Consider the following 27662-nt stretch of genomic DNA (forward strand, 5'->3'; position numbering starts at 1 on the left):
TATCCACAACCACGATATGAAGACCAAAGACCACTAGTGTTGAATCAAACAGAATGACAGGCAGAGAAGGCTAACCACTATAGTTGATTGTATCTAGTGTATGGACCTAATTAGAGCTGAACCTAATTGATGGGGATTATCGTATTCTAATATACTTACATAGTTATATCAGGTAGATTTGAATCGGTGATTGAATCTTCTATGGTAACCTCATCTGGCTTTTAATTCTATTTTTGTCAAACATACAGATGACCCTGAATATGATGAAAATAAATGAAAAGCAATACTTATTTAGTATATGCAATTGACCTATGTAGAGACATATATCCATTTTTCTCATAATCTTCCCTGTAGAGTGCTCACATATGTTATTTAGGGAGAAATCCACACCAAAACATATATATATATATATATGATGGATATTGGTTCATTATGGATAGTTCCTATCCTTTAGCATAGCACTGCAATATACTGTTTTGATTCAAACAAAATTTTATGTAAATATTTACCATATTCGAGACCGATGGTATTCTGGGTATGAAAAACTCCAATCACAGATCAGGATACTTAGTAGGATAAAATCGTAGACGATACTAAATGATCGATAGTTCAAATATGCCTACATGAAAAAAGATCATAGGTATATACTGGTCTATTTATCGACATCAAATAACCAGTTATGCAGTCTAAAATGCTAAATATTCTCGGTTTAGTGATTTACCTCAATGTGGGTGAGAGCATGTCAAAATGAGATCGTAGTCCAAAACGGGAGAAATGCTGGCACGTTTTAGTATTGAGCACGACAGTTTTCTACCAGGGTTAAAAGACAAACAGACTTATTAGAGAGGAATTACAGCTGCTGAGTTGTTTACAGCTCCGGAGGGATAATCAAAGTGTATGGTACCTTAGGAAGGCAAAGAGGTCCTTGTTGTACGTGTGAACCGCGATATGGAACCATGCAGTATAGGCAGTGTTTGATAATCCTAGAGGATCGGGACATAAGACAAGAGTGAGGGGAGAGCTTGTATCGGCTATCATATCTTAGAAAGTAGTGTCGCGAATTACGCCGCCTTGCCACAGAGAGCCTTCCGTCGTTTAAACTTGCATCCTCATCAGCCAGATCTCCCGGTGGTGTGCTGTGTAACATCAACCCAGTAATAGCAGGGAATGAAATAGCTATCTCCCGACATATATACTCAAAACGAACCCGCCTGGTGGATACATAATTGTTTACACCTGACTGGATCTAGGCGTATTCCAGATGATGTCATCAATATGCGATATTACTGCATGGAAATAGAGAGCGGACTAATCAAAACAATGAACGATGTTGCGGCATAAGGATAAAAGACGGACTCCCCGAGACAGTTCCAAATTAGAATGGGTAATATTGTATTCCATGAATGTATCCCGATATGTATTTAAACCGCATTCGTATATAATAGATTTAGTGTCTTATATCTTATTAGGTGTTTTGGATGAGACTACATAGTCAAAAGGTTTTTGAGACGCATGCTAATAATAGCGGAAATAGCCTCCAACTGTATCAGTTGCCAGGATAGGATAACCTTAAGATGAATCAATATATATGTCTGATCATAATTAGTATATAAATATTAGTCTATAACAGTATAGTTTCTAAAAATTAGGTATATATAGAGTACTAGATGGAAAAACTACCTTCAATGTTTTAGAACAGAATGTAATCGTTATAAAGTTAGAAAAGGGTGTCATCATTATCAGAACCGCAGATTCAAGTAATAGAGATCCTATCAGGAGCAGCATCTCATAGTTCATAAGATCGCTTGCTCCCATGGAATATCCAAACTGAGGCCCCTGACAACGGTATCAAGAGAAAAAATCCAGAAGACCTCACGTTTTTTACGAATCTTGTCAGAGCAAAGGCCATCTCGTACCTCAATTCTTTTCTAGAATTATCCATCGGATATCTTCTGGTTTGTGGTTACACTCCAAAAAATGGCCTACCATAGGTGCATTCATCTTGTGTGTCCTTATTGCAGATTTGTGTTCTGTTAACCTGGTGTAAAGAGACCTTGACGACTCGCCAACATAACCCATGTTGCACGGGCATATAAGTAAGTATACAATGTTTTTCGTTTTACAGTTAACCATGCCCTTAATCTGTATTTTGACTCCATTGTGTACCATTTCGTTTGTTTCAATCGCCTGAGGGCATACTTTGCATGTTCCGCATCTGTAGTTGCCGACTACTGGATTTAAGTTGGTTAAACTCCTTTTGGTATAATCTACAGATATGGGCATGCATGATCTCACCACCATATCCTTAATATTTTTGTTTTTACGATATGCAAAAAGCGGCTTGGGCAGTTTTTCTTGGTTTGTTTTATTTACATTCAAAATATGCCAGTTCGCATATATTATTTGGCGTACTTGGTTGTTAAGTAGGGAATGTCTAGAGACAAATACCAAGTTTGTCACTTGTTTAGATTTTGTGCCATGTAACAGATGTTGGCGGTCATAATACCTAGCCCTTTTGAAGGACTCTCGCACTAATCGATGCCGGTAACCGCGTTCCTCAAATTTTTTTCTCATTATTATTGCTCTTTCATCATAATCCTTCAACTTAGCACAGTTTCTCCTTAACCTTAAAAATTGGCTAAAGGGGATACTGTTTTTTTGTGTGGCCGGATGGAAACTGTCATAGTGTAGGATTGTGTTGCGTGCCGAAGGTTTTACGTAAAGGTCCACAAATAATTGGCCTTGGTCATGTTTTATAGTAATATCAAGAAATTCCATCTCAGTATTACTTATGTGTGCAGTAAATTTCAAATTTGTGTCACAGGCATTGAGCCAGAGAATAAATTCATCAAGGGTATCTTCTGTGTCGTCCCATATAAAAATGACGTCGTCAATATATCTTAACCAATAAAACATAGATTCGAAAAATGGGGCTATTTCATTGAAAATATTACACTTTTCGAAATATGCCACATAAATATTCGCAATAGTAGGGGCGCAGGCCGCGCCCATACTTACCCCCTTTATTTGTCTATAGAGGGTGCCTCTGAATTCGAATACATTGTCTTCCAGGACTTTTTTGAGACAGTCTAAAATGAAATTAATATTGCAGTCAATATTGTATGTTTCAATAAACCATTTGGTTGCATCTATTGCGCCTAGACAAGGGATGTTTGAGTAAAGACTCTCGACATCAAGTGTCACAATCCATTGTATTTGAGCATTGAATGCTGTGCCTTCAAGTTGATTGATGATATGACGAGTATCCTGTATATATCCAGGTATCTCCGAAATATAAGGGTGCAAAATTGCGTCGAGATATTTTGATATCGGTTCCGTTATGCTGCCAATGGTGGTCACAATAGGTCAAAAAGGGGGGTCAGATTCATTTTTGTGCACTTTAGGTGTGCCATAAAGGCTCGCCATCCTAGGATTATATATATTGAGATATTCATACTCCTTTCTACAGATATCTCCATTTTGTAGTGCTTTAGATGTTAGTTTATGAATTTTATTCCTGGTTTTAGGAGTAGGGTCTCTAGTAATTTTGCTGTAGAAGTTGTTATCACTGAGCATGTCTTCAATTTTTTCAATATATTTTTCAGTGTCAAGGATAGCTATCCCACCCCCTTTATCGCAGCTCTTTACAGTTACTTCTTTTGAGTTTTTCAGCTGCTGTAATGCCCTGTATTCATCTAGGTTGATGTTATAAGGGGTACTTGGTATGTATTTAGTTGCTATCTGTAATTTATTGATAACTACTTGTTCGAAAATCCATATTTCAGGGGCCACTTGATCTAGTGTTGGAGTGAAAACTGATTTAGGGGCTAGACCTGACTTGTTTTCTTCTGTCACAATGTGCTCATTATCTGAGAAAAAGCTTTTAAGGCGGATTTTGCGAAAGAATGACATGACATCATTATATAGCTCAAATTTATTGAGCCCAGAGTGGGGGACAAAGGATAAACCTTTTGATAAAATCGAAAGGGTTGCTGCGTCTGCCTCAAATTTACTCAAATTAAATATGGGGATGGTTTTTACTCTCTCCAATACCGAGCATTTTGCGTTTCCAGATATCGGTTGGAGTTCTGAGGTTGATGGTCCTGATATTGTGGTTGATATTGTCCCCGCTGTTGGTAATTGGGTTGATATTGATATTGGGACCGGAATTGGGACCGATGATTCGGTCGCCAATTCCCTCTGTGTTGAGGGCGCCTCCCTAAAAAAGGACGGTAGCCTTGATTAGATCTTTGTACAAATCTTTGACCTCTACCTTGATAAGGTGACATACTTGAATTGCTGTCAGAATCTGATGTATTTGAGAATGTGGTAACCTTTTTCTGTCTAGTATCGATTTGTTGATTACCCATATCTTGACCGAATTCGTCGGTTTGTTTATAAAAGTTTTCTCTCAGATATGGGTATACATTCTCTTTGCTATAATAGCGCAGATCTTTTTGGAATTTACCCATTTTACGTTTTGTTAAGTATTCATTATAAGAAGTTAGTTCAGATTCTACATCTTCTAATTTCTTTTTGATGTCTGTAATAACTGTAGATGATTTTATTTTATCTTCTAGGTCGAGAATTTCTTGGATTAATTGTGCCAACCGTTCCTTAGCAGTCTCGACAATTAGCATCATGAGATCCCTCGAACATCGATTGGCGATGAGGACCATCGTTCTAGAAAGTGTTTCACTTGTATAAAAAGACCTGGGATGTTTTTAACTTGTAGGCCTTGGGGTATGACCCCGGCTTCGAGATAATCCAAGATATATTTACCATGGAGTTCTATTCTGATTAACTTTTTTTGAGAGCCAAAAGTTTAACAAGGTCTTCATTTTTGTCAGTGTTTTTAGGGTTTATATTATCAAAATTAACTGAAGATCCCACCATAGAGGCAAAATCTTCGTCACTAAAGCCAAATGATTTTAAAGTGGCCATATCAATGGTATGAAAGCACTATTTATTCCAATGAATCTTGTTAATCTCTGTTAAGGTAAATTAGTTGGTTATATACCCAAAATGGAAAAGTAGAATATGGAGATCAGATCCAAATAGGTAATGTCTAATGGTCTAAAGAGAACATGAGATACTAATTGGAAAAACTATAGGAACAGTTAAGACTTATTCTAGATTTACATATAAGATACACATTGTTAAACTCAACGAATTTGACCATAAATAGTTTACAGTACCTGTCTATTTGGACAAGTAGTCCATAAAACTTGTTAGCAAAAATGGAATGGCTGCATTAACAAAAGAAAAATAACTAGACCTCCCCTCATGGACAGGCCATGAGAATACACTATTTGAAAAACAGGGGACCCCTACAATAATAGGTTTGCCATATGTAGGGAAACAACACTTTTGAAAAAGATACTTATAGCAAACATTCAATTAATAAGTGCCAACTCTCTCAAACACAAAATGAATAAAACAATTGCAGAGAATGCGATCTTAAATATATTGTTATAAATGTAGCAACACTTTTTATATTGATATACAAAACTTTTTATTTGGTATAGATAGTCATATTACTTATTCTTATTTCATTAAATATATTCATTTTCAATTCAGATAATAAATTCAGTGCAAATAAATTGGGTGATAAACAATTTACATGAATACAAAAAAAACACAAAACATAAACATATACCACAAAAAGTCACACTGGACCGGTCAATATTCTATTGTAGTAGGCAAAGCGGTTGGTTTTGACTACGCGCGTTTCGGCATTCTGCCTTCATCAGGTGACCGTCATTCGCACATAAACTGAACAGGACAAAAACTACGAAAAATACAAAAATATATATATATGTACATATTAAAAATAAGGTCGCATAATGACAATATTGCATAGCCAATAAACAGATATCAACAAGAGAGAATAGGTCACTATTTACAAAAAAACGTATTTACACATTATAATGCACTATTTACAAAAAAAGCAGCTAATTTGTTTTAATACTTTTTGTCTATCTACTTAAGTAAGTTTCATAGACAGATTAAACTCAACGAATTTGACCATAAATAGTTTACAGTACCTGTCTATTTGGACAAGTAGTCCATAAAACTTGTTAGCAAAAATGGAATGGCTGCATTAACAAAAGAAAAATAACTAGACCTCCCCTCATGGACAGGCCATGAGAATACACTATTTGAAAAACAGGGGACCCCTACAATATTAGGTTTGCCATATGTAGGGAAACAACACTTTTGAAAAAGATACTTATAGCAAACATTCAATTAATAAGTGCCAACTCTCTCAAACACAAAAATGAATAAAACAATTGCAGAGAATGCGATCTTAAATATATTGTTATAAATGTAGCAACACTTTTTATATTGATATACAAAACTTTTTATTTGGTATAGATAGTCATATTACTTATTCTTATTTCATTAAATATATTCATTTTCAATTCAGATAATAAATTCAGTGCAAATAAATTGGGTGATAAACAATTTACATGAATACAAAAAAGACACAAAACATAAACATATACTACAAAAAGTCACACTGGACCGGTCAATATTCTATTGTAGTAGGCAAAGCGGTTGGTTTTGACTACGCGCGTTTCGGCATTCTGCCTTCATCAGGTGACCGTCATTCGCACATAAACTGAACAGGACAAAAACTACGAAAAATACAAAAATATATATATATGTACATATTAAAAATAAGGTCGCATAATGACAATATTGCATAGCCAATAAACAGATATCAACAAGAGAGAATAGGTCACTATTTACAAAAAAACGTATTTACACATTATAATACACTACTTACAAAAAAAGCAGCTAATTTGTTTTAATACTTTTTGTCTATCTACTTAAGTAAGTTTCATAGACAGATTATACCTGGTATATATACGTCTGTTATCCTGATGTTCTACCTGACATAAATATGTCTAAGTATATCGGACACCAGGATGTAGTTGTAACATGTATAAACTAGAGTCATAATATGGGACATCTCAGGAATTGTTATCATTTCTCTTCCGACCATTATCCACAACCAGGATATGAAGACCAAAGACCACTAGTGTTGAATCAAACAGAATGATAGGCAGAGAAGGCTAACCACTATAGTTGATTGTATCTAGTGTATGGACCTAATTAGAGCTGACTCTGTTTATTAAACCTAAATGATGGGTATTATCGTATTCTAAATATACTTACCTAGTTATTTTATCAGGTAGATTTGAATCGGTGATTGAATCTTCTATGGTAACCTCATCTGGCTTTTAATTCTATTGATAATGTTTGTCAAACATACAAATGACCCTGAATATGATGAAAATAAATGAAAAGCAATACTTATTTAGTATATGCAATTGACCTATGTGGAGACTTACATCCGTTTTTCTCATAATCTTCCCTGTAGAGTGCTCACATATGTTATTTAGGGAGAAATCCACACCAAAACATATATATATATATATATGATGGATATTGGTTCATTATGGATAGTTCCTATCCTTTAGCATAGCACTGCAATATACTGTTTTGATTCAAACAAAATTTTATATAAATATTTACCATATTCGAGACCGATGGTATTCTGAGTATGAAAGACTCCAATCACAGATCAGGATACTTAGTAGGATAAAATCATACACAATACTAAATGATCGATAGTTCAAACATGCCTACATGAAAAAAGATCATAGGTATATACTGGTCTATTTATCGACATCAAATAACCAGTTAAGCAGTCTAAAATGCGAAATATTCTCGGTTTAGTGATTTACCTCAATGTGGGTGAGAGCATGTCAAAATGAGATCGTAGTCCAAAACGGGAGAAATGCTGCCACGTTTTAGTATTGAGCACGACAGTTTTCTACCAGGGTTACAAGACAAACAGACTTATTAGAGAGGAATTACAGCTGCTGAGTTGTTTAAAGCTCCGGAGGGATAATCAAAGTGTACTGTACCTTAGGAAGGCAAAGAGGTCCTTGTTGTACGTGTGAATCGCGATATGGAACCATGCAGTATAGGCAGTGTTTGATAATCCTAGAGGATCGGGACATAAGACAAGATTGAGGGGAGAGCTTGTATCGGCTATCATATTTTAGAAAGTAGTGTCCCAAATTTTTTTTGTAAAAAGTGTATTATAATGTGTAAATACGTTTTTTGTAAATATTGACCTATTCTCTCTTGTTGATATCTGTATATTGGCTATGCAATATTGTCATTATGCGACCTTATTTTTAATATGTACATATATATATATTTTTGTATTTTTCCTAGTTTTTGTCCTGTTCAGTTTATGTGCGAATGACGGCCACCTGATGAAGGCAGAATGCCGAAACGCGCGTAGTCAAAACCAACCGCTTTGCCTACTACAATAGAATATTGACCGGTCCAGTGTGACTTTTTGTAGTATATGTTTATGTTTTGTGTCTTTTTTGTATTCATGTAAATTGTTTATCACCTAATTTATTTGCACTGAATTTATTATCTGAATTGAAAATGAATATATTTAATGAAATAAGAATAAGTAATACGACTATCTATACCAAATAAAAAGTTTTGTATATCAATATAAAATGTGTTGCTACATTTATAACAATATATTTAAGGTCGCATTCTCTGCAATTGTTTTATTCATTTTTGTGTTTGAGAGAGTTGGCACTTATTAATTGAATGTTTGCTATAAGTATCTTTTTCAAAAGTGTTGTTTCCCTACATATAGCAAACGCATTATTGTAGGTGTCCCCTGTTTTTCAAATAGTCCTTTCCAAATGGGAACAGCTAACCAGTTCCTTCTTGGCGTCGCTGGAATAGTAATGAAAAATGGTAACTTATGGTTACGTTGGATTCTAAATTACAATTCTGAAAATAAAATTTTTAGAATGTTGTCATTTTCTTGTCTTAGCCATTAGGGGCCTGCATGCAGCCTGTCCCTAGGTCACATGACTGGGTGGAGTTGAGCATTGTTTTTTGTGTATTCCGCCAAGACAACTATGCACAATTGAGAGATTATCATCATAGATTCACAGAACTCTTCTCACATTGCCTCATCTTTATGCCTCTGCCTTGCAGAGGTTGCCAGGTGGATGTACTGGAATTGCCTCAAACTCAGTGCTGGAAAGTCAGAGGTCCTGACCTCGGGCAATCGCTCGAATATCTGATCCTCTGCATGGTGACCCAAGGAATTGGGCCCACTTCATTATGCCACAACCATGGCATTTGATTTGGTTTAATGGGAAACTGTCTTTTTACGACCTAAACACTCCAGTGGCAGGGGAATGCTTTGGTATGCTCAAGATGTTGAGGACAATGTGTGTTTTTTACCAAAGCCAGCAATAATAACAGTAGGTCAGGCCCTGTTCATATCCAGGCTGGATTATTACAATGTTTTGTATCTTAGAGTCACACAGGGTCAGACCTACTCTCAACATCTGTGAACCCAAGTTTCTCCAAGGGCTTGCCTCCTGCTCTCTGAAGTCTCAGGTTCACAAAAGGCTTCTTGCTTTGCTGCTAATACTGCTGGACTGTGCCATCTGTGAGTCCTACCCTTGTCTGACGTCCCTCCTCCAGTCGACATGATGACCCCTTTGCACAGAGCGGAACTGAAGCAGTGCCTTCCGATGCCTGGACTGAAATGCTCAATGCAATGACGATCCGAAGACACGGCAGCTAGGCTCAACTTTGAGACAGTGCTGATCCTTCAACACCGCTAGCGGGGCTTGACTCCTACGGATCAACCCGACTGCATGGATTGGAACGATGCATCAAGTCTTCGACATTGCTGCTTGCTCCATACAAAGGCACTTTTTGAGCGGGCCCTGCATGGGTCCTGTAGCCAGCCTGTCTTCCATCATGGTCGTTTTGAAGTTTGCATTTACCTGGCGTGACCTCAAGTAAACTTTTAGCGCCATTGACTTATAAGCACTGGTTTTGGATTTAATCTTTAAAAATTCATATCTTAAATTCTACTGATTGGATGTGTGTTGTTTTGGTCTTGTTTTGCAAAATAAAATTATCTTTTTTTTCTAAACTGGTGTGGAGTCTTTTTGTTGTGTTTGACTGTGTTACTGTAACTAAAGTGTTCACAAATACCTTAAATATTGCCTCTTAAGTTAATCCTGACTGCTCTGTACCAAGGTACAAGAGGGTGAGCCCAGGTTAAATTTGGGTGTGTATCTGACTTTCTCTGACTAGGATTTTGGCTCTGCTTGGACAGGATGCTTACTCTGCCAAACAGAAAGCTCCATTTTTGAATTGGGCCCAGAACCTGATCTCAAACCCAAAGTCAAGAACCTCAGCATTTAGTTTGATGGAGTGGCAGTAAAATGCTCTGGTTTTCTTCAAGATGCAAATAGTGGGTATTGTGCACAAAGTAATTTATGGCTTTAAATCTACTTTTAAAGTAATAAGAGGCTCCAATTATGTCTGACCCCTGTCTTAAAAAGGTTCCCTGGAAGCATAAATGGTTTTACTATGGTGCAATTATGGTGCAATTCACCATCACAAATACTTAAAAATAAACAGGAGTAAGTATCATATAAGGTGTGTAGTGGAACATGGAGAGGTTTGTATTGTCAGTTTGTGAATACTCACAAACTCTCGAGTTTCTGATCATTCACAACGGCATAGCCAACTCTTTCTTACCCTGGAAACATTTGGGGGGATATTCACAAGGACTTATCTCCAATTTATCCCCACCTTAATGCATCAAAGTGGAGATAGATTTAACACCACATTCACAAGATGGTGCAAACTGCAGACATCGCCAGTATCCCCGCGATAACTGCCCCATAATTTATCTCCACAGTGGACACCACCAACTAACCCTAATGAGATACAGAGTAGGCTTTCCTGTGCAAAATCACATGAAAAAACCACAACACCACTTTCACAAAGAACTGCCAGATCTGTGATGCCAAACAAAAACGCGATAAGCCGCAGCAGCAGCAGGGAATTAACACCTGCCTTTTGCTTGTGTTAAGCAGGTCAACTACCTGCAGCATAACAGGGAGCCCAGCTCAGAGCCACATCTGAAGACCCACAGATGCCATGGAAACAATGATCGTGCAACGAGGATACCCATGAGGGTCACAACACCCACCGCAACCACCCCAGGCCCGCCACCACCCCCAGGACCCATCTGGCCCTCCCCCCAGGAACACCACAGGGGCAGCGTACACAAAGATAGCAGACCCACCTGAAACACACCTGCCACCCGCAGTCATGCAACTCACGACACTGCTGTGAGAAAGTGCCAACTTTCTTGCATTGGTATGCCCCCACTTTTTGCTGAACTGCTGATGTGCTTTGACTGAGTGTGCCCTGGGATCCTGCCAACCAGGTACCCAGGGCCTGTGTTCCTTCCCTAAAACTGTGTTGAACCTAAAACCCAATTGGCATCTCTGGCCAACTGTCAGCCCCTAGTAAATGGTACCCTAGGTACCCAGGGCATGGTGACCAGAGAAGACCCCTAAGGGCTGCAGCACTTATTGTGCCACCCTTAGGGGCCCTGTACCGTGACACCCACACACTGCCTTTGCCGGCTGAGTGTCTAAGTACAGAACTAAACAAAGAGTCGACATGGCACACATCCCTGTGTGGCATGCCCACAAGACCCACTGCCCTGGCATACCTCAGTCACCCCTCTAGCTGGGCGCCCTATGCCAGTGGTGTGGGCACAGGTGCATGAGCCCTGCACCCCAACAGTACCCAGGGCCATTCCTGGGCACCGTAAGTGCAGTGCTGCCATCAAGAGTATATGGTGCTGGGAGGTCGAGATTACAAACTCCACAGCACCATGATGGTCCCATAGAAGACTGAGAAGTTTGGTATCAAACTTCTCAGCACATTAAACCCACACTGATGCTAGTGTGAGATATAATGTAAAATGCACCAGAGGGCATCTTAGAGATGCCCCCTGAAACCTAACTTACAATCCACGTCTTGACTGAGAGGCTGCCTATGCTGCCCGACAGCAGACATGTTGCTGAACCCCTGGGTGGAGTGTCCCCTGCTCTCCTGGGCCTGCAACAATGCACATCCTGGGCGACGTGCTAGGTCTCCTCCCTCAGGATGGGCAGGGTGAAGCTTCAAAGGCCTGCCACCTCTGTGAGCTTCTCCAGACCATTTGCTGTACCCAACAACTGGCCCCCACCGGTTCTGACTCCCACTCTAGTGGGAAGACTGGGGGGAAACCCTATGTCAGGAAGGGGGGGGTGCCAGCCTGTGCCAACCCTACCCCTCAGGTGGGAGAGGCGAGGTGAAGCACGACCCCAGGCTCCGGCCATCTTGAAGATGGGGAGCCCTGCCCAATCACAGCTAGGCTCCTGCCCCCTCCCACAGGAGAGGAGCAGACTAGGGTGTGTAACCACCCCAGGATAGGGACCTATTGGTCCCTGCCCTTGCCCTACCTGTAATGCCCCTAAATTCAGTATTTAGGGGCTCCCTGAACCTTCCTTCTGAAGATCCCGATAAAAAAAGAAGAAAGAAGATCAAGAAGAAGAAGACCCGCCATGCAGCTGCTAACAACAGGATGACACCTACTGATTTGGCCCCAGCCCTACCGGCCTGTCGATCCTAGAATCTGCTTCTGCTTAATCCTGGTGACTCCTGCGGACGGGAACCTTGGGACCCCCAGAGGACCTGTCTGCCTTGACCCTCTTAAACACTGGGACTCCCATAAGCAGAGGCTCTGCTTCAACAACCATACCCCTGGTGCCAGTCAAGAAGCACCAGACCAACCCACTATGCACCGGCCGAGCCCGGCCCGTGCACAAGTGAACCAATACCACGAGGACACCCCCCGGCGACTGTGACCCAAAGTCCAGTGTCCAAAGACCCTCCTCGATGAATTAGACGACGCCTGCAGCCTCCGAACCAGGGACCCCTCCAACCGCGACCAGCCGAGGGTAAGATTTCCCGACGCCCAAAGACACCCCTGCACCCGGCGCCCTGCAGCCCCCTGTGCCTTCCTTTGGGGTACCTACCTCTTCTACAAGATCCCAACTTACCTCTTGAAGTGGTGATCACACCTGAAGAATCACCGTCCCCGAGTCTGCAGCCTTTGTTCCCTTTTTTACCTTTCCCTTTGAATAACATTGAGCGCCCGATGCCTCAAAAGCACCCTGCACCCAGCCGCCCGAGTGCCACTGGCCGTGCACCCTGTGTACTATCCTACTTCCCCATTTGCCCTGAGCAAGTAACCAGGAGCCCAGCTCCCACAGCCGCTTGGCCTGCTAGCCAGCAGCTCCCAACCTAAGGTCCCCTGACTCTCATTGGATAACATTGGGCCTAACTACAACTGCACCCGGATGCCCCTGTGGTGCTGAGGGTGTACCAACTGTACCTACCTGACCCTGGGGGACCCCCGAGTCTATGCCCTGAACCTTACCTTCACTGGTCGAGTACTCACCTGGAAACCAAAAACTCACTTACCTGCCATAGGATAACATTGACTGGTTTGACTCGGAAAGTCTTCTAAGTGTGAAGTTTTGAAACTCTAAAATATTCCTATAAAATCAACCGAATACCGAACTAAAGTACTCACCTGTGATCAGGGGAGAAGTCAGTACTGTACCTTGTAGCCCAGTACTGAACTGCAAAAGTAATCCTAACTGGGTTTACTAGTAACCTGAATTTTCTCCAATAGAATCCATTGTCTGCTTTTCTATGAAATTTCTTCTGTCTAATTTTGAAAATTTGGAATATTCCTTAAAAATCGTACCTACTACTGAAACGTAATTACTTACCTGTCTTAAGTCGAGATCCCAGTGCTGGACCTAGGAGCCCAGTACTGGATTGCAAAAGTAACGAGAACGTACTTTACCTGTAACCTCAATTTTCTCCCATTGGATAACATTGCTAGATTTTCACTGAAAAGTTTCTAAGTGTGAACTTTTGAAATTCCTTTATATTCCTTAAAAAGTATTGCAACAACCAAAACGTTTTTACTAAACTGTTTTCTGCTTGCACCCCAAGACTGAATCTAGGATCCAGTCCTGGAATTACAAAAGTAATCTCCAAAGTAATTAACTGCCTTTTTGTAGAAAAAACCCATTGAGCTCAATGTAAGATTGTGTTTAGAATTGTGTTGCCTATTGCAATCCCTGTACCTTTTGTGTTTACAAAGTTATTACCATTCTGCAAAGTACTTACCTGAGGTCATTCACAATTGAGAAAAGTATATTTTGATACCTGTTGGTTCTAAAAATAAAACAACATGCAGCAAGATTCATGAAAGGGCCGTTTTGCGAGTCTTTAATAGCGATTCATAAGGAATCGCTATTAAGGACTTGCAAAACGGGATTCATGTAGGAATTGCTGAATAAATTGTGATTCCTACACATTCCTTATTTGCGATTGGCAAATTGCTAATCGCAAATAAGGAATAACTCCCCATTCATTCCTATAGGCCTTTAGGACCGCTATTTACCACGAAGTCAAACCTCGTGGTAAATAGCTAAAACTTAGAAAAATGCATTTAAATGCATGTTTCTAAGTTGCATGTTACACACACACATGTCCTTTGGACATGTGTGTGCACAACATCAGTGTAAATTCACATTTCAGGGGTGCTACAGGGTGTCCTTTGGACACCCCTGCACCCTTCAAATCGCATCCTTATTTGCGATTGGCAAATTGCTAATCGCAAATAAGGAATAACTCCCCATTCATTCCTATGAATGAATGGGGAGTTATTCCTTATTTGCGATTAGCAATTTGCCAACTTAGAAAAATGCATTTAAATGCATTTTTCTAAGTTGCATGTTACACACACACATGTCCTTTGGACATGTGTGTGCACAACATCAGTGTAAATTCACATTTCAGGGGTGCTACAGGGTGTCCTTTGGACACCCCTGCACCCTTGAAATCGCATCCTTATTTGCGATTGGCAAATTGCTAATCGCAAATAAGGAATAACTCCCCATTCATTCCTATGAATGGGGAGTTCCTATGAATGAATGGGGAGTTATTCCTTATTTGCGATTAGCAATTTGCCAATCGCAAATAAGGATGCAATTTCAAGGGTGCAGGGGTGTCCAAAGGACACCCTGTAGCACCCCTGAAATGTGAATTTACACTGATGTTGTGCACACACATGCCCAAAGGACATGTGTGTGTGTAACATGCAACTTAGAAAAATGCATTTAAATGCATTTTTCTAAGTTTTAGCTATTTACCACGAGGTTTGACTTCGTGGTAAATAGCGGTCCTAAATTGCGATTTCGCAATTTCAAAATGGTTCATGAATTGCATTTAAGGAATCTCAAATAGAGATTCCTTAAATGCAATTCCTCGCAAATGTGCGAATTCTTTATTAGCGAATTTTGTATTTGGGATGATGAATCCCAAATGCAAAAATTGCACTCGCAAAGGGCCAGATTCTCAGAATCTGGTACTTTGCGAGCGCAATTAAGCTTGATGAATCTAGCTGTATATCTTTTGATATAAAAACAATTGGCCTGGAGTCTAGTCCTTTAGTGCGCGAAACCTTTTGCTGACTGAGTGTGTACAAAAAGTGCTTTACACTGTCCCCTGGTACTGCCTTACTGTTCGACCAAGCTACCACTTTTGAGACAAAGGTCAGCCCTGACTTTAACCTCTGTTATACCTTTGGGGTTTGTGGTCTCTATACACACTGTACCTTACTTTGGTCCAGTATATATAGAGCCACTTTCTCACAACTGCCAATGGGCACGCAGCACAGCTACATCCAACATGACACACAACATGACCAGACACAACAACATTGGGAATTCGGCCTTGCCAAGCCGACAGCACAGCCACGGCATGCCACTACAAACACACAATAGAAGGATGTGAAGAGTGGCATGCAGCCATGTGGAGATCAACTGCTGGTGCATGGAGTGTAGTGGCCAGTGGACGCTACCATGTCCCAACAGGCTGTGGGGCAGAACGTGGAAATGTTACACGTTACGTCCTCCCTGCATGCATGTGCGTAGTGGGTTGGACCTGCGTACACCAGGCTAGCATAGCTGTGTGATTCTCTTGTGGTTCTCATTCGGAATGGACAATGCGTCTGCCATGGCGGCACCTCTCAGCCTGCCACGAGTCCTGCGCTTAGCACGGCGGGGCCTGCGTCCCTGTGTGCCTGCTGCACCCCAGGCAACTGGTCCCCAGACCTGTCATGCCTGCCTCAGCGCACCAACGAGGCTCCGCTCACCTGCCTACATAGGTGTGTGTCAAAGAGGGCCCACCAGGTGCTGGTGCAAGCTCCAAGCACCAGTCCCGCGACCTCTGCAGTCTCCGCAGACCATCGCTGGCCCTCCCCGGTGCTGGCCAACATCACTTCTTCCTCATTGACATACTTCATCGGCGTCCTCTTTGGCCCAGTAGGTTCCACAAGTGGAACTGTGTCCTGAGTCCTGAATGGCAGTGACCCCAAGTCCGTGGCAGTGGCCACAGCACCAGACTCCCTTCAATCAGTGAGGCATAATTCCATATTTCAGGCCTGCGACACGTGGTACCACTAATCCTGTTCAACGCAAGCCTGCGACACGAGGTGCCACTAGCCCTGTTAAATGCAAGCCTGTGACATAAGGTGCCACTAACCCTGTTCATCGCAAGTCTGTGACACAAGGTGCCACTAACCCTGTTCAACACAAGCCTGCGACATGAGGTGCTACTAACGCTGTTCAACGCAAGCCGGCGACACGTGGATGAGGGCTCATGCCACCCTGTGGGCCAGTAGGTCCCACATCCAGCACTTAGTCGCGAATCATGAATGGCAGAGTCCACACCAGTGAACGCAAGGAGAGGAGTAAGAGGACCTGGTGCCATCAACCCTGTTCACCCCAAGTCAGCGTCATGTGGTGGTAGGCTCGTGTAGGACGCTGTGCATCCGGGGCCACTAACTCTGTGCAGCACAAGTCATGGGGCCTTTATGGTTGAATGGTTGTGTCCTTTACGATGTACACTGTTGCCGATTTCTGACTGCACCAGGCAGTCCTTGCCGGCTGGTGTGCACACACTCCACGCACAGCCAAAACAGGTGTCACTCGGTATGTGTGCCTGCTAATAAATGTGGCGGTGCACGTGCCCGTAGCAATTCACACCATCTGAGCAAGTATGTCCATGTGGTCATTGTGTCAGCATGATGGGCACGGGCCCTGCAACATCACAGTGTGCTGTCTTCAGTGGACGTTACCATGTCACCTCAGCGTTGGCAGTGACCCTGGACATGTAGCTTCGCAAGCACCCCCCTGCATGCACAAGCGACATGTGCTGGTCTGGCGTACGTCAGGTCAGCTCAGGGGTATGCTGATTCGGCAGGGGGAGCAGGGTGTGGCTCGGACCTGGCCTGGGGCAGGAAGTGCGGTAAGTGTTTTTTATTTATGTATTAAAAGTTTTGTATAGCACGAACATGACCCAAGTGGGTATCAGAGCGCTTTACATAAGGATGACGAAGAAATAGGAACACAGTTCAAGGAGACAAAACAAGGTACAAGTAGGTCAATGTGTCACAAGAGTAAAAATTACATATTGGGGGAAATAGGTAGAAGGCTATTGCAGCAGGAAATTTAGGACAATATACATCAAGAACAAAAGGGACAATATGGCAGGCAACAATAGGTCGTAACAGATTACATGTAATAGTTAGGATATCCAAAAGTCTCGAGGTAGGAGTAGCAAAGAATCTAGATCAGCGTCTTGTTCATTAGTAGTGCTTTCACTTCCCTTTTGAAAGCAAATGTGGATGGAATGAGCCTTGTCTCCACTGGAAGGGCGTTCCAGATTCTCGGGGCAATGCCTGAGAATGTACGGTTGTATGTTTTAAGCTTATTGAATTTCTTTGGCTTGAGTAGCAAGGTGCTGGTGCTCCTTGTGAGCCAGGAGCCCCCAGAAAGTTCCAGCTTATTTGCCAGGTAGAGTGGGGTATTAAAGTGAAGAGCTCTATGGGTCATACAAGCAATCGTTAATTGGATCCTTGCCTCATAGGGAAGCCAGTTGAGTGATTTCAGGTCCGGCGAAATGTGGTTGGTTTTCTTTGAACCCGTGATGATTGTCGTAGCTGCATTTAGCGAAGCTCTGATGGGGGCTAAACTGAGTTTCGGCAGTCCGCATGAAGCAGAACTGCCATATTCTAGTCTGGAGATGACCAGTGCTTGCACTGCCGCTTTGAAGTCCTCATGGGGCAGGTAGGGTTTGAGTTTTATTAGGATGCTCAGCTGGAAATTCGATCCTTTAGTAGATGCTCTGATGTGCTCTTCCATGTTTAGGTTTTTATCAAGCAGAATTTCAAGTGATTTTGTGGAGTCAATGAGGTGAGGTGTGCAGTTGAGTGCGGTGAGATTAGAGAGATATTTCACAACAGTGGGTGTTTGCCTAGCCGGTGCAATGAGGAGGAATTCCGTCTTGAGGGCATTTAGTATGAGGTATTTGGAGGTAAGCCAGTTTAGGGTTTTGAGCAGGGTTCCGTTGAGAGCATTGATGTCTTCGGGGAGGATATTTTCATGTATATTTGGGTGTCATCGGTGTACATGTGATATTGGATGTTGAAGGCTTTAAGAATTAGCGTCAGTGGCTCCAGGAAAAGGTTAAAGAGTGTCGGGGAGAGTGAGGACCCTTGGGGAACACCCAGCATGCAGGGACGGGGGTTGGATAGAGTCTGATTGGATTTGATTCTTTGTGATCTATTGTTGAGGAAAGAGGCAAACCATTTAAGGACCTTGCCAGATAGTCCCATTCTGCATTCAAGGTGGCGGAGAAGATTGTCATGCATGACAGTGTTGAATGCAGATGAGAGATCGAGAAGAATTAGTAGGCAGGCTTCATTCTGGTCCAGTAAAGTGAGAGCGTCATCCACTATGTGAGTGATGGCTGTTTCGGTACTGTGGCCAGTGCGGAAACCCGATTGGAATTGGTCGAGGAGCTGGAATTGTTCAATGTGTCTACGTAGTTCTACATGAACACATTTCTCCAGTAGTTTAGCCAGGGTAGGAATGTTTGTGATTGGTCTGTAATTATTCAGGTCTTCAGGGTCAGCCAAGGTTTTTTTTAGGAAGGGGGGCACTAGGCCCTCCTTCAGGCAGTCCCGATCTCGCCTTGCCGGACAGAGGCATTGATGATCTTGTGTCTCTGTGTTGGGATGTAGTCGCCACCAGGGCCAGAGAAGTCGATGTTGCAATCTAGCATGCACCAAGAGTGCGGACCCCCATGTACAGACACATGTAGGAGCGCAAGACTGCTCGGGGTCTTGCCACATGCATGCCAAGTGTTATGTGTATCAGCCCTGCGGATGCATGAGTCAGTTCCCTGACCTCATTTGCAGCTCGATCACAGCCTGTCATGGGCTATACACCTGTATCCACCCTGTCCGGTCCATTGGCCTACACTCACATGGCTGCACACCTTCAAAGGCCGGTGTCATGGTGTTCCCAGGGTCGCAGACATCCCACCACACCCACAATGGGCCTCTGTACATCTCCTGTATGCATGCAGATTGTGAAGTTACTGTAGGAAAGAAAGATCCTTTGTCTGAATTATCAGGTGGTAACACATCTGCAGCTCTGCGTGAAATGGCCTTCACACGTACTCCCACCTCCCCCCAGGCCCGCACCTGTTGCACACAGACACTTCTCATTGCACCGAGCTGTGCAATTTCATCCATAGGAGTGGCACGGGTCAAGCCAGTGCCGCTTCAAACAGAGCAACTGACACAATAGCAGACCATCCTGGACACATGCTCGCCTCTAGTCACGTGGACCTGTACCGTGCACATCTGCTGCATGTACTGGGTGCACTGCCGTTGGCAGTCTTGCGGATCAGTTACCGGCTGAGCTTCCACCTTGCGGACGTCACCTGCGTTCAGCCTGTGTTGCATTGTCGATCGTGCATATTCGAGTGGTCCATGGATGTCTGTCTCTCCAACATAACGGTAACTGACCTGGATTACGACACTTGAGTGCGCCCCCTGTTGGCCCACGACTTGGAGTGTCACTGTGATGCCCGTTTATGGCATGCATGGATGTTTGGCATGCAGGGTGGAAACTGGACCTGGGAGATTGCAAGAGTCCTCGTGTGCAGTGAGCACATTGAGCCACTACCGGATTGGGCTTTGGTGCACATTGGGGCCAGTGGATGGAGTCAGCACATCTGTCCGGGTCAGCTGATGGATTACGTCAATGACATGTCAGATGTGGTGGACGACGATTGCCCATTGGAGATGTTGGCCTACACAGCTGCACTCATGTTCATGGACGGGTGACAAGGTACCTGCAGCCACAACTGGATGTGAACCATTGCACGTGTCCTGACACCTTGTTGCATGTTGTGAATCTGGTCACATGTCCCAAGATGACAGTGGACATGGCTGCATTGGCCTGGACTCATGGTACATGTGCGGACAATCAACACGGGTTGGCACTGTCTTGTGTTACTGATGGACTCCCCCGAGGTGGACATGGGCGCTTCCCTACATTCCTCATCCAGACATGCTGCTGCATTGGTCTACATATCGTAGCACTTCTCTTGGCCGTACTGACATGCACTTGTTGATAAAGTTTCCGCACTTTCACTTGTCTCCAACGGTGTTGTGTCTTGATTTGTATGCCAATCTGTGTGCCACTGACTCTCTGGCTCCCTGCCACACGTGCATTGCTACCCCATCAGGACTGTGGGTTTATACTTGTGCATTGTCATGTCCCTGTTTCGTGCTTAGCCAGATGTGTATGGCCGTTTACCGGCAACAGGCGGGTGCACTTGTGTCCTGTGTTCGTTGTGGAAATGTTGGTGTTTGTACCACATTGTGTTCGATGTTAGGGTGCTCTGCTTCCTATGTGTGTGTGCTGCATTGTGTGTGAGATGTCCCTTCAGCTCTTCTCCCTTTCAGGCAGTGTGGTTTTCACTTCTGTGCTTGTTCAGTGGTGTGATATTTCCGGGGTGTATGACTTGTAGTGTTGGTTGGTGTTTTTACTCTTGGGCATGATTTGTCTTTGCTTAATTGTGCATGTGTGACATTGTGCCCATCTCCCCACATCCGCCCAGTCCCTGCTGGTTCCTCTCCCTGTTGTTGTTGTTGTGTCTGTTGTGTTGGGCAGTTTGCGGTCCCCGAGTACTGCCACCGTCTCCAGACACCATTTCCTCCATGTCATCCAGCTCCTTGTGTGGCGCTGGCCTCCCACCCCCGGTATCCATTGCTGCCTTCTTTTTGTCTCCGTGTTTCTGATTGTTTGTGCGTTTCACATAATTCCGGATGATCCGGTGTTTTCTTCCATTGTCCTCCTCCGCTATCAGGCTGCATTCACCTTGTCCAAGATGGCCTGCCATGTACAATGATTTCTTGCCAATGAGGTTTGTGGGGTTGTCTGGTGGCTCGGGTTGCCTCCATTGTGCTTGGCTGTTGTTTTCTGTTTGGTTTGCCTTTTTTTTCAGGCGTTTGTTGTGCTTATTCCCACCAGTCGTGTGTATCGCCTGGCGGAGCTTATCTCTGTATTCCTCATTTCGAATAGGCTCATCACATGTTTTTTTGTGTTGAGGTTAGTGTTTTTACCTCCGTCGAGGTGGTTGTATCGCGGACATTGCCCGTGGTTTCGGCAGACTATTGCATGGTACAGCCTTATTGTGAATTCCACGTTGACACAAGGTTATTTTCCCACGATAGGCTGCAATGTGTAAAGTTGCGTTAGCATTTGTTGGTGATGTTTAGCACACATACTTGTGAATATACCCCTTGGAGTTTTATTTCAACAAAGGGCTGATTAAGTTTTCTTCAGGGTGGCAAGGTGAAGGAATCACTCCAGGCTTTGTGGGGTACAGGGAAAGCAGTTTTTTCCATGGAGTAAAATAATTTGCAGATTGATAAAAAAGGAAAAAGTAAAAAAATACATGCCTTTGCAGCACTGCTGTCTTTTGTCAAACTTCTTTTTATTAGAAATTCTTTGCAAGGTACGACAAATCATAGCACCATCTTATTCATCCCACATGAATGACAATGAATGATAGCAGAACTTGACAACATAAAGAGACATGAACATCACAGGAAACAAAACCCCGGCCCACCACAATTGGAGTGCACATTTAGAGGGAACAGCTTGTAAAAGAATTGGGCGCAGGGCTCTTTGTTTAAAATGGCAAAGAATGCTATGAATTTCCCATCAGGCTGTGAGGCATCTGTACTTTAGGGCCATCTATGTCGATGGGGTTACACAGGACGTACCAGAGCAGGTGGATAATGGCTCCCAACCGTGGAGCACTCAACCAAAATAGACACAACCAACCCTTCCCTCCCTCCCCCTCCCTGTACAAGGTGGCGGCCTACAAGAAAGAAGAAAAAGAAAAAAGAAGGTGCAAGCTAAAGATTGTTTGGTGGGTCGCACTTTACAACTGGAAAAGACAAAGCACCCTAACAGAGGCGGGGCAGACAGCGGAGGGGAGACATCAAGAGAGGAAGGTGACCAGGGGACCCCAAGGGAATTCAAAGTTTTTAAAGTCATCCCTAAAAATTTCCGACATCCACTCCATACTGAGAAGCCTCCATAATCTGGAGTACCAGAGGGAGAGAGCCGGAGTTTCTCTCTTTTTCCATGCCGCCGCTAGCGTGATCTTAGCAGCCCCAATACATAGCCTCGTGATTTTTTTATCCGCCCGTGTCTGATGTTTTAACGAGGTGTCCCGAAGTCCCAACAACACCTCAGCCATGTTAGTTGGTATAGGATAGCTCAGCATGTCTTTGATATGAGCAAGAATATCTTCCCAGAACGACCTGATGTGAGGGCAGTCCCACCATATATGCTGGAAATCTCCCAGAAGACCACAGCCCCTCCAGCACCTATCGGAGGACCCAGGAAAGATTCTGCGAAGTTTGGAAGGGTAAAGGTACCAATCCATCATCGTTTTAAGGTGTGCCTCTCTGAGGTCGGCAGCGTGAATAAACTTTGTGATATCAGACAACAAGTGGGACCACTCGTCATCCGTAATATCCCATTGAATATCCTCCCACATTGACATGTAACGGGGGCGCGGCGCGGCGCGTGTGTGGTAGTAAGGAGAAACTTGTATATAAAGGAGATCGCGCCTTTCATGGATTTTGCTTTATCGAGAAAGGATTCGAATTTGGTCAAGGGTTGTGTAGCCCCCTCCGGTACTTGCAGAGCAAGGGCCCAGTGCAGGAGCTGGTGGTGATGGTATCTCTCCGGATCCTGTAGATTGTACTCCCTTTTACAGCTATCAAAGGTGAGGGGATCATAGTTATGGAAGAGATGTGTTAAGGCCAGACAACCCCCCTCCCGCCATGCATCGAATGGTCCTGACTGTAGTCCCGGAGGGAATGCCAGGTTAAAATGTAAGGGCGTAAAGGGGGAGGGAAAGGAAGTCCATCTCTCATCACCCGACACTGAGTCCCATACCATAAGTGTTGTACTTGTAGGAGTACTTATATAAGTATTTTTAGGCCTAGCACACTTGGGGCGCCATATTAAGTGCCATATAGTGCGACCGGTCACACTATGGTCCATGTGTAGCCAATGCTTATGTCCATTCCACAAGCACTCGCAGTTGAGCGGTCTTATAGTATAAATGAATTTCGGGAGGCCCACCCCACCCTCCTCTCTAGAACGGCGGAGTATCGCAAAAGAGAAGCGCGCCCGTCTCCCTTGCCAGACATAATTCAAGATCATAGTCTTAACTCGCTTGAAGAAGTCCTTCTCCATTTCGATGGGCAAGGCATGAAAGAGGTAGAGGATTTTTGGTAGGAGAGTCATTTTTATGGCATGTATGCGACCTAGCCATGAGAGGAAAAGGGGTTTCCGTTTTTTGAGTTCTGATTGGAGCCGGCCCAGTATGGCAGCGTAAAGGCCCCCTATTTTGGGCGTAATTTGGACACCTAGATATTGAATGGAAGACGAAGTCCACTGGAGGGGTGTGAGAGGCTGAAGTTCCGGCATTGCCGCTGGCGAGAGCATAAGGTTAAGGATAAAGGACTTCCCCAAGTTGACTTTAAAGCCTGCCACTGTCTCGAATTTAGCTAGTTCTATTTGCAAAGGGGGAGCACTGCTGTCTTTTAACAATGTGTAACTGTACACTAATGAATAATTACGCACTGGAATAATAATAGCTTGTTAAAACATATTTAACTCACTCAGTAATACTGCTGAACCACCAGCCCTATAGTGGGCATTAACTACCACCCATAACTCTAAATTACTGTGGCCTAATGAGTATGCAAATGATTTTATAACACTTTATTTATAAACTATTCCATAAAATACAGCACTTTGTGAAGTGAAATGTCATGGGACTATGGATAGTTGTAGCACAGTAGACAAGTGTCAGGAAAAGTGAGGTTAGGGTGCATTTGTTTATACTGTGAAAATGTTATAACTCTGCTCGTCCTCGCTCGGGCCAGTCCCGTAAATTCCACTGGAATGTTCTGTGTTTATTTTCATGTCTGGTTTGTGAGCTTTGTAGTGTGCATGCTACCACATCCCTGGGAGATTATGTCATTCACAGTTTGTCAACACATAAATGGGATGGTTGGAATCGCCTGAGAACCAGCCTGTGTAGTTTGCTGGTGAGTCCCAGGCATCCTTGGTGTTTACTCCTTGAGCCCAGATATATTCAAGCATGATGTCATTCTTCCCTGGAAAAAATTTACAGTTTAACAAACCACATTTAAAAAAAAAGTTTTTAATCAAGATGGGAAAGGCGTAAATTCATGCTGATACAATGTTGAAAAACCTATTCAGAATTCTTTTAAAGCGAAACCACTTCGGGAATTTTAATTCAAATAATCTTTAAGCATTTTGACATATTGTTTATGAGGATTCTGTGTGAAACAGTGTGATATAAATTTGGTATGCAAGGGTGAAACCTGCTTGATTTGGTAGCGCTCTGTAGACTAAAATTATAATGACCTCATTGCATTATGAGCAGTAAGCCAAATCACAATTAGCATGTTCTTTCTTTTTGGTTTCGGGAAAATGGAAAATGTATCACTAAGATCTTAAAATATTATTTGTGATTTGATGCTACAAATATAATTCGAATAGAGGGCGAGCTCTAATCCCCTTTTCTTCGTGCAAATTTTGACACTGTACTGAAGACATTTTTCGATCGTTGGAATAATCATATATTGTTTTATATCAATCAATCAATCAATCAATCAATCAATCTGGTATTTTTTTTAAACTCGCTGCTCACCCGTGAGGGTCTCAAGGCGCTGGGGGAGTGGGGTAGCAGCTTCCGTCAGATTAAGAGCCAGGTCTTGAGGGGAAACAACCTTTACAACGCAACTTTTACAACGCACTACCATTACAACAAAACTTTTACAACGCAACATCCATTACATCGCATGCCATTACAACGCAACCATTACAACGTATGACACTGCAACGAATACCACTACAACGCATGTCATTACAACGCATACCATTACAACGCATAACATTACAACGCATAGTACCCTTACACTATCCAACACGTACCCTACTGTTGCACCCCCTGGAGTAAGATTAGTAATTTTTACCCCTACACTATCCAACACTTACCCTACTGTTGCACCCCCTGGAGTTAGATTAGTAATTTTTACCCTTACACTATCCAATACTTACCCTACTGTTGCACCCCCTGGAGTTAGATTAGTAATTTTTACCCCTACACTATCCAACACATACCCTACTGTTGCACCCCCTGGAGTTAGATTAGTAATTTTTACCCCTACACTATCCAACACTTACCCTACTGTTGCACCCCCCTGGAGTAAGAATAGTAATTTTTACCCCTACACTATCCAACACTTACCATACATGCAATGTAATGTTATGCGTTGTAATGGTATGCGTTGTAAAGGTAGTATGCGTTGTAATGGAATGCGCTGTAAAGGTAGTTTTTAAAAATTCGTTGTAATGGCATGCGTTGTAATGGAATGCGTTGTAATGGATGTTGTGTTGTAAAAAATGCGTTGTAAAGGTATGCGTTGTAAAAGTATGCATTGTAACGTCATATATCCATCTTGAGGGTCTTCCTGAAGATGTGCAGGGTGGGGCGTGTCTGATGTATATCGGGGGCTCATTCCAGGTCTTGGCCGCGATGTAGGAGAAGGTACTACCACGTGTTTTTGCTCTGCAGGTGGGCAGGGGTTCGGCGAAGGGTGAGGTTGGCGGATCGGAGGTTCCTCTTGGGTATGTGGAAGGAGATTCTATTGTTGAACTATTGGGGTCCAGTATTGTGTTGGCATTTGTAGGCATGGGTGAGTATCTTGAAGATACTCTCTTCTCAACGGGGAGCCAGTGGAGGTTACACAAGTGTTGGGACTGGGTGATGGGTTCCTGTCGAGGGATGTAGAGGACGAGTCTGGCTGCAGTGTTCTCTATTTTCTGGAGTTTGCGAAGCAGAGACTTGTTGATCCCGGCGTAGAGGGCATTTCTTTAGTCCAGTCTGCTGGTTATGAAATCCGTAATCTTTATAAAAGCAACCATTTCATACCTCGGGTACAGTAATTGTTGGACCACATTTTTTGTTATATGTTAAATCTTTTTATTTTAAGAAAGTAAGAGTGTTATAGAAATTTCAAAATTGTAATCAGCACCAGTAAAGAAAAAATAATCATTAGAATCAAAACATTAATAGTATGTAGTAGGTGTTGGTTTCCATTTTAAAGAGGGTGTTGGGATTTGTTAGCTGTGATTGCACCAGGCTGTGTAACAAAGACGTAGGGCAACTCATATATTTAGGGATAGACCTTTCTGTCAAATTTCTACTACCGAAAAAGCGGTTGCATGACTAAGAGCAGTATTGGACACGTAGATCCCTCTAAACTGGTGATGAAATCCCCACATCTGTCCACCTCATCGGAATTTAAGCAGTTACTGGTACTAACAATCTGATTTAGTTTCTGACTTTGCCACCGGGGTATCGTTTGGGATATTTTTTGAACCCGGCAGCTTGGAGTAGAACACCACTTGAACCCTTCCCATGAATGTAAGAGTGCCTGTGATTTCCTCCAATAATTTGGACGCATCAGAGAAAGTCTTGTTGGAATTCTTGAGAAATTATGAGGAAGACTAGGTTTTCCATCAACCGTTTGCACGGTGAATAGGGAATCCAATGGATTTCCCTACCAATGGTGTGCTTGCACTCCAAGACCTTGTTACACCTAATAGTCTAATGTTCATGCATAGCAGCAGGGAGCAATTCACAGGTTCCCCAAGGAAGGGAAGTGCATTTACAACAAGGGGAGGGCAATCCTTGACTTTTCCACGCCCACTCTAGATGGAGAGGTTTTGGGATACTCCCCCTTACTGAAGTTTATGGATAGAAATATCAAATTTTCTCCAGTCAAGTGGTGTGATGGGGCATTTTTGGTGGTCTGCCACCCCAACTCTACCTACCACCAGTTCAACCAGTCACTGTTGCTGGGCTAACTGATAGAAATGAACAAGAGAGCAACATTAATCCAACTACCATCTTTGTATCATCTACAGCCCCCTTAAAATCAAGCATTCTCTTACATCATGTGGAATGTTTACACATTCTTTGGAGAAGTGTAAACCTGGATGGAGGTGGCTCCTCGACTCATTTTTATATCAAGGCATAATTAGAGTGAACTGTGCCTCAGTTAGTCAACCTTTAAAATGTAGCTTCCTATAGGAGGAAGAGACATGGCCTTGGTGGAGGATATGTGGCTTAGCTGCCTTTGGAACTTGTGGAGTCAGGTTTGAAAC

Source organism: Lissotriton helveticus, chromosome 10, assembly GCF_964261635.1.
Source record: "Lissotriton helveticus chromosome 10, aLisHel1.1, whole genome shotgun sequence".
Taxonomy (NCBI): domain Eukaryota; kingdom Metazoa; phylum Chordata; class Amphibia; order Caudata; family Salamandridae; genus Lissotriton; species Lissotriton helveticus.